Raw genomic sequence first — 12,201 nt, forward strand, 5'->3', positions numbered from 1 at the left:
TTTTTACATTTTTCTGCACTTTAGGTAGAAAATTACTTGCACTCACAAAATCATATTTTTATTGGTGTTAAAGGATTATGCCATTAAACAAGGCCACATAAGAATGATAATGATATTTAAAGCTACTTTGCTCTGTTTTCACAAAAAAAGCATTTTTTAAAAATCTTTCTTATTTGTAATCTTTTTGGTGGGCTCTAGGCCAATGTTGCATGTTCAACATTACACAATGCCACATCTGTCTACAGTTCCCAAAACTATACTGCATGTAATCTATGAGACAGATGTAGACATTTTTACGCCTCTTCCTACAAAAGGGCATGAAGGGCATGGATTCAGTAAAATGGGTGTAGTTTATGTGTTATAATATATTGTGACACATTATGGAAACTTTGCGCATTTTCTACATATGGAAAAAAAATATGTTAGAAAGTAGAGTGATTTTTTAATTTTTTTTTTTTTATCTCCTCCTATGTCTTTAATTTGTCACAACCTTGCATCCTCCCCAGTAAAGCTCCTTTTCTCTATGGTTGCTGTTAAAGGGGTACTGCAGTCAGAATTAATGTATCCCCTATCCAGGATGGGGATAAGTAGCTGATCACGGGGGTCTGACTGCTTTGGCCCCCCACAATCTCTTGAACGGGACGCAGTCCCGCTCTGTCAGGAGTGTGTGTCATCTACTTCTAGGCGGCACATGCGCCATTGAAATGAATGGAGCGCTTGCTGTCTAGAGGTAGATGACATGTGCTCCTGACTGAGGGGGGTGGGGTCCCATTCAGTAGATCGCAGGGGGCCAAAGCGGTCAGATCCCCATGATCAGCTACTTATCCCTATCCTGTGGATAGGAGATAAGATAATTCTGGCTGCAGTACCACTTTAAATATGTTCCTCAGTAAGTTCAAAGTCATTCTCCTTCCTCCTCTGGTACCTTGTTTATACGGTCACCAATAACTTCCAATTCAGTTTCCTTCCCCTTTTAGCAGTTTCTTTTTGTCTCTGGCAGCCACAAATATAGTCCTCAGGGACGGGCAGATAGTTACAAAAGGAGTGAAAAGATACTTGTCTCACAGTATCCACACATCTGAAATGCCACATTTATTGAATAAAATTACATCCTTTCAAGCCGTTCCTTGAAAAGCAGTCTTCTCAGCTTTGCTAAAAACTGCTATATTGTTAGCAAACACTGTAGACAATTGTGTAGTAAGATGTTTGTTTAGAGAGTAGGAATAAGGTGTTGGCAGTGGGTAGAGTGATTTAGCAAGTCCCTCAGTACTCATTAAGTATTGTAACACATGTACACAAGGTGTGGCTATACTATGTAAGTACATTTTACAACTAATAAAATCAACACTTTTTTAAATGCATATACAAAAAATTGTAAATATTGATATTTGTTCCTAATCTGTATTGTAAACATTATATTTAGTGGTAAACTATAAGTGCTATTTTCTTGATTGAAAATACAGATAGTTTTATAAGGTTATGGTGCCCATACAAAGGAAACATTATTTGTCAGAATCTGTTATTCTTGTTGGAATCAGCCAATGAGACAATGTGAATGGGGACCTTCCAACTATTCCCTAGTGGCAGATGTTGGGGAAAAACTCAGTCTTGTTCCCATGAGAGATAAGATATGTATATAGGAGAATCCCAAATTATTATACCCTATATACTTGAGTATAAGGCGACCCCAATATAAGCCAAGGCCCCTAATTTCACCCCAAAAACTCAGGAAAAGTTATTGACTCGACTATAAGCCTAGGGTGGGAAATACATCATCCCCCCATGTAATCATCCAGACCCCTCCTTCATCATCACCGCGTGTCAATCCCTTCATCAGTGGTCTTCAACCTGCGGACCTGCTGGGATGGCTGTCCGGGCATGCTGGGAGTTGCAGTTTTTAAACCTCTGGTGGTCCGCAGGTTGAAGACCACTGCGGCCTTCCTCATCATCCAGACCCCCCCCCACCTTTAGTTTTCTACACACCTACCCTCGGCGGGAAGTTAGGGTGAGCTGGTCCGGGCCATCTATGTTGCAGGGACCATCCGGTGGGGAGGGTTAGTCATTCTGGGCTGTCCTTTTTCACCGGGGGGCCCTATTCTCCGCTCCGGGCCCGGCCCCGGACTAGTGATGTTTCCTTGACGACGACGCACAGGAATGTTCATGCGCAACGTCCCTGTGCGTCGTCATCAAGGCAACGTCACTAGTCCGGGGCCGGCACGAAGCGCGGAGAAGAGGGCCCCCCCGGGGAAAATGGACAACCCGCAACGACTAACCCTCCCCACCGGACGGTCTCTCCAGCATAGATGGCCCAGACCAGCTCACCCTTCCTTCCCGCCGAGGGGAGGTGAGTACAAAACAAAAGGGGGAGGGGGGCTGGATGATGATGAAGGCCGAAGTGGTCTTCAACCTGCGGACCTCCAGAGGTTTCAAAACTACAACACCCAGCATGCCCGGGGGGGGCGTTTTCAGTATGAAAAATCGTGCTGAAAAACTCGGCTTATACTCGAGTATATACGGTACCTCATGTATATTCATAACGTTAGCCTATCTATATCGATAACTAATATTTTGTTAAAATTGTGGCATATATTCATATACAAATGCTTATAATCCTTTTCAAACTTTTCTGTACAAATCTTTAATCCATTTTTCGAGCTTCAGCACTGCAATTATTACAAAGCTTGAAGTCCCACTAAACATAGTATTTGTACCCTAAGCAGGGCTGGAGCCCGTTTTTTTGTGAAGGCACTCACTGGCCCTTAACTGTACATTTTATTTGGAAGCTGTAAGGTCTTTTACAAGAATGTCTGCTTATTGGAAATACTGAGAATGAAACCAGAGACAAAGTGCACATTAAAATACAGGTCAGGGAAACTTATTTTATTCTTTTCAGAATGTGAAGCTTTAATAATCCGAGCCTACTGGTTGAAAAATCACGTCCCCCATAATGGTTTCTGCTTCTGCATTTGCTAATTCGCTCAAGGTAGGATGATGGTCATAATCTACAGCTCTTTATAAGTGCTGACAATGATTAGAATTTTTACTTTTTCTAATGATCTGGTAATATAGTTAATAGGCCATGACTAATGATTGCTGAATGGGAATATTGCAATTTATTTAGCTTTTTGTACCAAGCGAAAATTACTTCCCAGGGAAACACCTTCAAATTAATATATAAAACATTTTATGTTAATATTACATTTTAACCCTAAGTGGTTTCATAATAGTTAAATAATAGAATAGAAAAAAAGGACAAATTACCTTTTTTTTTTCCAGTAGATCGGTAACATTAAAGAAAGACATAGCTGAAAATAAGCAATTAGCCACATTTAGATGCATTTTTTCCTAACATGACAAAACCCTCTTAACTCATTAGCAACGGTAACCCCTTAAGGACCAAGCGTTTTTCAGTTTTTGCACTTTTGTTTTTTCCTCCTTACGTTTTAAAAATCATAACCCTTTCAATTTCGTACCAAAAAATCCATAAAATGGCTTTTTTTTGCCACCAATTTTACTTTGTAATGCCATCAGTCATTTTACCCAAAAATCTACAGCAAAACGGAAAAAAAAATCATTGTGCAACAAAATTGAAAAAAAAACACCATTTTGTAAATTTTGGGAGCTTCAGTTTCTATGCAGTACATTTTTCGGTAAAAATCATAACGACATGCACGGAAATTAATATGTTTAAAATTGTCATATTCTGACCCCTGTAACTTTTGAATTTTTCCACAAATGAGGTGGTATGAGGGCTTCTTTTTTGCGCCATGATATGAAGTTTTTATATGTATCATTTTTTTTATTGGACTTTTTGATCGCTTTTTATTCATTTTTTATGGTATAAAAAGTGATCAAAAATATGCTATTTTGGACTTTGGAATTTTTTTGCGCGTACGCCATTGACCTTGCTTTTTAATTAACAATATCATTTTATGGTTCAGACATTTACACACATTGCAATACCACATATGTATATTTTTATTTATACATTTTTTTATGGGAAAAAGGGGGGGGGGGTTGATTCTGATTTTGATTAGGGGAGGGGTTTTATTAGTGAAGGGGTTAATTCACTTTTTTTTTTCCTTTTTTTTATGCAGTGTTATAGCCCCCTCTGGGGGCTGTAACATTGCATATACTTATTGCAGGCATTGTTCAATGCATTACCATAGGAATGTAATGATCAGTGTTTTCTGCACTTGATTGCTTAAGCCTGGATTTCAGGCTTGGAGCAATCAAACGCCAATCGGACAGCCGGGAAGAAGATAAGTCACCTCCTGCTGTCCTCTCAACTGTTCTGGATGCCATGATTTGCCCTCAGAGGTCCCGAACAGCGCTGCTGAGCTAACAGGCAGTGTATTATCCTGTTTTAGATGCCACAATCAACTTTGATCCCAGCATCTAAAGAATTAATACTGGACATCAGCACAATCGGCCCAATCAGCAACCGGGAGCCCGCAGATACAAAACACGATCAGCTTCTGAGCACGCTTCACAGATCGGGATCTGGCCACTGGATGTAAATATACGTCCGTGGTCGTTAAGGGGTTAAACAAATGTGTGCTTGGTAAATATATCATGGGCTAAAGATGTGAACCGGCAGTACATGGAGTGTTTAATAGCTGTGTCGGAGACAGGGTAGAGGATAACACCAAGTCCTAGCTATTTCATCATTTACTTGCTGTAGTCAGATAGTGAGTGAGGTTAGACAGGGAGAGATGTCACCTAATAGGTACCAACATCCACAATGAGATTGCAGGGTGCCATTTGCCCCTATTATATCCTCCAGGACTTTGCCATACTGCAATTTGATATTATTTCTGTGTATTTTACAAGTGATCAGGTTATTGCATGTTCAAGTATATTGCATATTCATATACAAAGAAAATATTTAAGAAAATCAAAAAAATCTAAATTGACATCAGCACATCCAGAAATGTCCAGACTAATAAAATAGTGTGTTAAAGGGGTACTCCGGTGGAAACTTTCTGGTGCTAGAAAGTTAAACATATTTGTAAATTACTTCTATTAAAAATCTTAATCCCTCCAGTACTTATTAGCTGCTGAATACTACAGAGGAAATTATTTTTCTTTTTAGAACACAGAGCTCTCTGCTGACATCACAAGCACAGTGCTCTCTGTTGACATCTCTGTCCATTTTAGGAACTGACCAGAGCAGCATATGTTTGCTATGTGGATTTTTTCCTACTCTGGACAGTTCTTAAAATGGACAGAGATGTCAGCAGAGAGCACTGTGGTCATGATGTCAGCAGAGAGCTCTGTGTTCCAAAAAGAAAATAATTTCTTCTGTAGTATTCAGCAGCTGATGAGTACTGGAAGGATTAAGATTTTTTAATAGAAATAATTTACAAATCTGTTTAACTTTCTGGCACCAGTTGATTAAAAAAAAAAAAAAAGGTTTCCACCGGAGTACCCCTTTAAATTATCCCACATGATGAATTCGGTAGAAAAATAAAAATGCCCAATGCCAAAATGACTGTTTTGGTCACCTCACCTCCCACAAAAAATGGAATACAAAGTGACCACAAAGTCTTGTGTGCCCCCAAATTATACCTTAATTTGAAAACTAAATATTGCCCTGCATAATAGAAAACCCCACACAGCTCTGTAAAAAAATGGTACATTATTGTTGTTAAAATAAGACAATAGTTTTTACGAGAAAATATAAAAATTAGATATCACCAGTATTGGCCAACCATATACCTTGGATGCAATACCTTGGCTGCAACAGCTTCTGCAGGTGAATAGGAATAGGCTGTAGGATATACTCGAGTGAACTCTCTGCCTGTCAATCCCTTCTCAGTGGTCTTCAACCTGTGGACCTCCAGATGTTGCAAAACTACAACTCCCAGCATGCCCGGACAGCCATCGGCTGTCCGGACATGCTGGGAGTTGTAGTTTTTAAACCTCTGGGGGTCTGCAGTTTGAAGACCACTGATGCCTTTGTCATCATCCAGACCCCCCCTTTAGTTTTCTACTCACCTCCCCTCGGTGGGAAGGAAGGGTGAGCTGGTCCGGGCCATCTATGCAGCAGGGACCATCCGGTGGGGAGGGTTAGTCGTTCCGGGCTGTCCATTTTCACCGGGAGGCCCTCTTCTCCGCGCTGCCCCGGACTAGTGATGTTGCCTAGACGATGACGCACAGGGACGCGCATGAACGTTCCTGTGTGTCGTCGTCAAGGCAATGTCACTAGTCTGGGGCAGGCCCAGAGCACGGAGAAGAGGGCCCCCCCCCCTGGTGAAAATGGACAGCACGGAATGATTAACCCTCCCCACCGGACGGTCCCTGCAGCATAAATGGCCCGATGGTTGAACGGATTGACATTTGGTGATGATGAAGGGGGGGGATGATAACAGGGGTCTGTATGATGACAGGGATCTGTATGATGACATGGAGGGGTGATGTATTTCCCATCCTAGGCTTATAGTCGAGTCAATAACTTTTCCTGGGTTTTTGTGGTGAAATTAGGGGCCTCGATTTATATTCTGTCGGCTAATACTCAAGTATATACGGTATTTTGCACCTGAAGAAAGGAAATAGTGAATGTAAAGAAAGGGTTAATGCTAGCCATTCTAAAGGAAATGTTGTAACTTTCAAAACAACAGTAAAGCAATATATATATATATATATATATATATATATATATTCATATTTATTTAGATTTACAGTCCAGGGGGAAGCACAGATGCTTGGCTTTGATGATGATAAACTGCCAGATTAAATGTAGATATAGACAAAAGACTCGGCACACTTCTAAAGGAAAGTTCAAAGAGATGAGTTAAGAAGGTAATGAATAACATATAATATAAAACAAACACGTTCATCTCTCATTAATTATAAATCCAATTATTTATGGAGCAGCCGGGAAGCGATCACAGCATATTCACGTCATGCTACTAGCATAACACTCTATCTTACCTTAGTACGTAGCTATGAGAAGCCATAATTGGGATACATTACCAGTATTAGATTCACTGTCCCTAGAGTAGAGATACAGGGCACACTTTACCTGTCTAGCCTGTCTCGTTGTTTTTCTTTCTGGACAAGTTTCCCAATTATCCGAGCAGGTTTATCACCTTTGCAATTTGCAGTATAGCAACTGCTTCAGTTGTTGAGTTGCAAGACGAATTGTTTACTGACTTCCCTCTTGTTTTCAAATAAAACTGTGTGTTATATTAGAAAAAAAATTAGTAATTGAGAAGCATTCAGTATTTTCATGAAGCACTGCAGAGCACTCCGCAGCCTGGAAAATTAAGCTGGTGCTCCATGGGAAGTGATGAATGTATTGTGCATTCTAATTTAAAACAGAAAAAAAGGCAAGGATTTTACTTAATTCTTTAAGAGATACTAAAATAAAATGAGAAGTTCCAGTGTCAGACAAATCTGTATAATATACGTAAAGCAGGCTATCTCCAGTCTTTGCTGTCAGAGAGTATAAGGATTGAATATGTCTGATATCAATGTGCCAGGGCCTTTGCTTCTATAGGAGATAAGTGTGGTCTTAGGTATCTGGCAACGACTTGTTCCCTTCTCTATATTACATACCGTATTTTTCGCCGTATAAGACGCACTTTTTCTTTCTTTTTCTGGGGGGGAAAGTTGGTGCGTCTTATACGGCAAATAAACATTAAAAACCTGTCCTATCGTGGCAGTCCCTGCAGCCATCAACGGCCGGGACCCACGGCTAATACAGGACATCACCGATCGCGGTGATGCCCTGTATTAACCCTTCAGACACGGCGATCAAAGCTGACTGCCGCGTCTGAAGTGAAAGTGACGCTAACCCGGCTGCTCAGTCGGGCTGTTCGGGACCGCCGAACAGCTTACAGGACACCGGGAGGGACCTTACCTGCCTCCTCGGTGTCTGCTCCGTGCCCGGATCCCCTGCATGGCCAGCGCTCTCCTTTGTCGTCATCACGTCGTCGTGCATGCCGTCCCGTCATCCAATAGGAGTGGCGTGCGTAGCGGCGTGCGAAGCGGCGTGCGTATCGACGTGATGGCAGCGACAGAGAGCGAGGATACCGGGCAGCAGAGATGCTCCGGAGCAACGGGGATACCCCGGGGACACGGCGACAGCGATGGAGGGCGACATCCAGGGCAGCGGTGACGGGTCCAGAGCGGCGGCTGTCCAGGCATGCTGGGAGTTGTAGTTTTGCAACATCTGGAGGTCCGCAGGTTGAAGATCACTGTCCTATACTTTACTTTGTATTTGGTTCAGAATCTTTTTTTTCTAGATTTTCATCCAAAAAATACAGACCAATAAAGTCCAACATAAAGTACTGATTCAAGAGTATGACAAAAACATAAGAGGGAGATACCTGTATAATATAGGAACAATTCTTTATATAAATCTATTTTCCATAATGTGTATATAATGATTTTTTTTTTTTTTTAAAGAAAGGAATCTGAATACTATTGACTTTGTTCAGTAAATGATCACAACATCATGTAGAAAAGAGTTCCATTGTCTCACTGCTGTTACAGTAACGAATCCCTGTCTGTGATAAGGGTGATAGACGTGATTGGAAAATCATGGCATTCTGGCTATTTTGAATGTGTAGGTTTCCATCCCAACTACTCGTATAGAGTAAACATGCACGTTTTTCTTTTTTACATTTCAGAATAAATTACTTATTTTGTATAGTTCTGGCGGATTAGATTTATGGTAAATATTTTCATCTACGTCTACTTCTGAGATCTTCTTCATCAGAATTAGAGAGGAATGTAGCAATCCTTGAGGAAATGCAATGTCCATAAACAAGCAAAGTACTTTGCTGCTACATTACTTTTTGTGTCTGTTCTAAGCAGATGGTCAGATGAACGTTGAGTAGACCAAAAATATTTACTATAAATCTAATCTGCTGGAACTATAAAAAAATAAGAAATTTACATTGAAATGTAAAAAATAAGTAAACCTTATTTCCTCTAGACATAGACAATGCCCTCTTGTCATCGTTACAATACAGTGGTCCCTCAACATACGATGGTAATTCGTTCCAAACGACCCATCATTTGTCGAATCCATCGTATGTTGAGGAATTCGTGCAATGTAAAAAGTGCATTTAATACTCACCTGTCCCCGCCACTCCAGACCGCATCCTCAATGCTCCCGATGCTGCCCCAGGGGCTCCTGATGCTGTCCTGCTGCTCCGGCGTCTTCTTTGGGATCCTCGGGCTTCTTCCGCATCTTCTCCGGGGTCCGGGCCTCGCTTTCTGGTGACGTTAATACGCACAGCGTGCGCAGCGACGTAATAACGACGCCAGAAAGCCCGGACCCCGGAGAAGATGCAGAAGTCACCGGAGGATCGCGAAGTGGACCCGGAGCAGCGGGGATAGGTAAGTGAACCTGTCCGGGATGCTTAAACTGCTATCCGACTGCAGCTTAAGCATTTTGTGCTGTCGGATAGCAGTTAATGCGATGGCCCTGACATATAAAAGCATCGTATGTCGATGTTGACATCGACATGTTGATTTGATCATATGTCGGGGCCATCGCATGTCGGGGGGGTTACTGTACAGGCCTAGGTGTAAAAAGATCACTAGAGAGATCTTTGTAATATATATATATATATATATATATATATATATATATATATATAAATATATATATTTATATATATATATATATATATATATATATATATATATATAAATATATGTGTGGTCTGATAAGTGAGAGACACAACTCTGTCCCCATTTTTTGACTTTTTTCCTCTTTTGATGCATCCCATAATTGTATTTATTTTGGCAGGAGCTGCCTGGCACTGGTCACAAATGCTAAGATTGTTTTTTACCAATCTACCAGTTTTATCCAGCAGTTTATACCATTCAGTACTTTTTAGTTCCCTGTCTTTGGTTGCCAGCCCAAGTGCATACCCTTATATTTATCCACATTAAACTTCATTTGGCATTTTTCGATCCAATCCTCCAGCCTCCCCAGATCCCTCTGTAAGATTATGTCATCCTCCTCTTTGGTGATTATATTACAGAGGTTGGTATAATCTTCACATATTGAAATTCTACTCTGTAGTCCCTCTAAAAGGTCATTAATAGGCATATTGAAAAGGAGAATGCCCATTTCTGACCCCTGTAGTACCTTACTATTAATTGTGGCCCAGGACGACCATTGTAGAGTATGAACCATTGAAACCATTGTCTATTTCTTATAACTGAACCAGGTGTTAAACCTTTTACACAAATTTATCCTTAGTCCCAGCATTCCTGTTATATGTATCAGCTTTTTATGTTGCATGTTGTCAAATGTAGTGTTGAGCGTGAATATTCAAAATGTTATTTTTTTTACCGTGAATATCGGCACTTCGCGATTTTGTGAATATTTAGAATATAGTGATATATATTCGTAATGATGAGAAATCATTTTTTTAATGAAAATTTTTATGCGCATTTTTATGCTTCCAGACAGGACACTGAACCCTCCCATTTTTTAGGTGAAAGATATAATTGTGCATGCGGACTATGCAAATTTCAGTATGAATTTTCGCATGAAAAAAAATACGAACATAGCGAATATGCAAATTTCGTGAACATAGGACGAAGATTCATGCACATATTCGCAAAATATCGCAAATTCAAATATGGCCCCTGCTGCTCATCACTAGTCAAATGCACTTAAAAATTCCAAAGACACAACATCCACAGCCTCACCCCTGTCCAATATTTACCTGACCTCCTCATAGAAGCTGACAAGATTAGATTAACAGGAACGATCTCTTATAAACCCATGCTAAAATGTAAATCTAAATGGCTTATAGTTTTCTAGGTCACATTTTGAACCCATTTTAAATATTGGCTCAACATTTGTTAAAAACTCCTTAAACCCTAATAATGGTCTGGCTATTACTTCCTGCAATACTTGAGGTGGATGGCATTCAGATGATGGGAGCTGTCTTTTTTAGTGTATATCAGGTATGGGTTTAGTAGGTGACATTTAATGGAGATTTTTGTTGTGATTGATAACATTAGTGATACAGTGATGTCTCTATGTGAAAATCCACTAGAGGTTTATTTATTTATTTATTTTAGCCGAGGAACGTGCTCTCGATTCACCCAAAGTGCAAGAAAAAGTGCAAACGTGTTACACTAAAAAAACGTGCACAAAGGATGCGGTCTATCGCAAGCCCTTCTCCGATAGGAGAGAGGCCCCCTAACAAACCTTACCCTTCGCCTCCAGACCAAAAGGTACCTGCGAGGTTCCAGGTTCGATGTCCCTTTTCGCCGAAGCTACTAGGGGACCACAAATGCTCCCGGCATCCCCCTTGGTGTTAGCCAATGTATCTGCCCGCAGAGCCGATAACTGTAGGTACTCTGCCAAAGCAGAAGTACCCGGGGTGTTTGCAAGGAGGTGCAGAACCTAATGGCCACACAAACCTCCCCTAGACCGCCAGGAGGGACACCCAGAAGGGCTACCACATCCTGACAAATCCTGTGAGCACACAACACGCAAAAAGTGACACAGTGAGACAAAAAGAAATAAATAAGTGAATGTGTGCAGATATACTGCCCGGACATCCGGCCGGATCTATAAAAATTTCTCTGATCCTAGCCAGAAGGCCGGGAATCAAGAGGTGAGTGCCACAAGGTGAAGAGATTATGGTGCCCGTGCTTCAACTCAGTGAGCCAGTATTCCCAGTGAGTTTCAGCACCTCGGGGTCACCACTCCCCGAGGCACAAAAGTACCTCGGCTCTAGACCCTCTCAGCCTCGTGGCGAGACCCGGAGGGATCAGGTCACATCGGGGCAGCCGCCGAGCTGATTCCTCAGAACCAGCCCCGGAAAGCCCTGGTACACCTGCACCCTCCATGCAGTACCCATCCCCACTAGCCCCATACCGGCGTTACTGCCCACCGGCATGAAAAACTGATAAGAACAGATACTACACTTGATCTTAGCCAAAAGGCCGAGAAGTGTTCTCTAGAGGTAGTCTTCTAAAAAATGATGACCTTTTTGGCCATTATGCATAATCTATGGTGGACTGATAATGTCTTGATTTGGACAAGGGTTGGTCTTCTCAAAGAGAGGGGTTTTACTGTATTTCTTTTCATATAAGCTGATGCACAGTTGAGTGAAGGTATTTTTGTGGGCTACACAACATAGAATGACTCTAAAACTGAAACCCTCTTAGTATCTTTTAAAAGGAAACTGACAACTGGGTGACTCGCACTAA

The 12,201-nt window shown here is 41.2% G+C and overlaps 1 protein-coding gene and 1 pseudogene across 2 annotated transcripts in view; one reads left to right on the top strand and one right to left on the bottom strand.

Moving 5' to 3' along the window:
• Window positions 1-12,201, top strand: part of CLSTN2 (calsyntenin 2) — a 1,059,217-nt gene that overhangs the window by 409,355 nt on the left and 637,661 nt on the right. The gene's annotated exons all lie outside the window — the stretch shown is intronic.
• LOC130363278 (U2 spliceosomal RNA) lies at window positions 11,837-11,946 on the bottom strand (annotated as a pseudogene).

This window comes from Hyla sarda, chromosome 3 (genome assembly GCF_029499605.1).
Source record: "Hyla sarda isolate aHylSar1 chromosome 3, aHylSar1.hap1, whole genome shotgun sequence".
NCBI classification, from domain to species: domain Eukaryota; kingdom Metazoa; phylum Chordata; class Amphibia; order Anura; family Hylidae; genus Hyla; species Hyla sarda.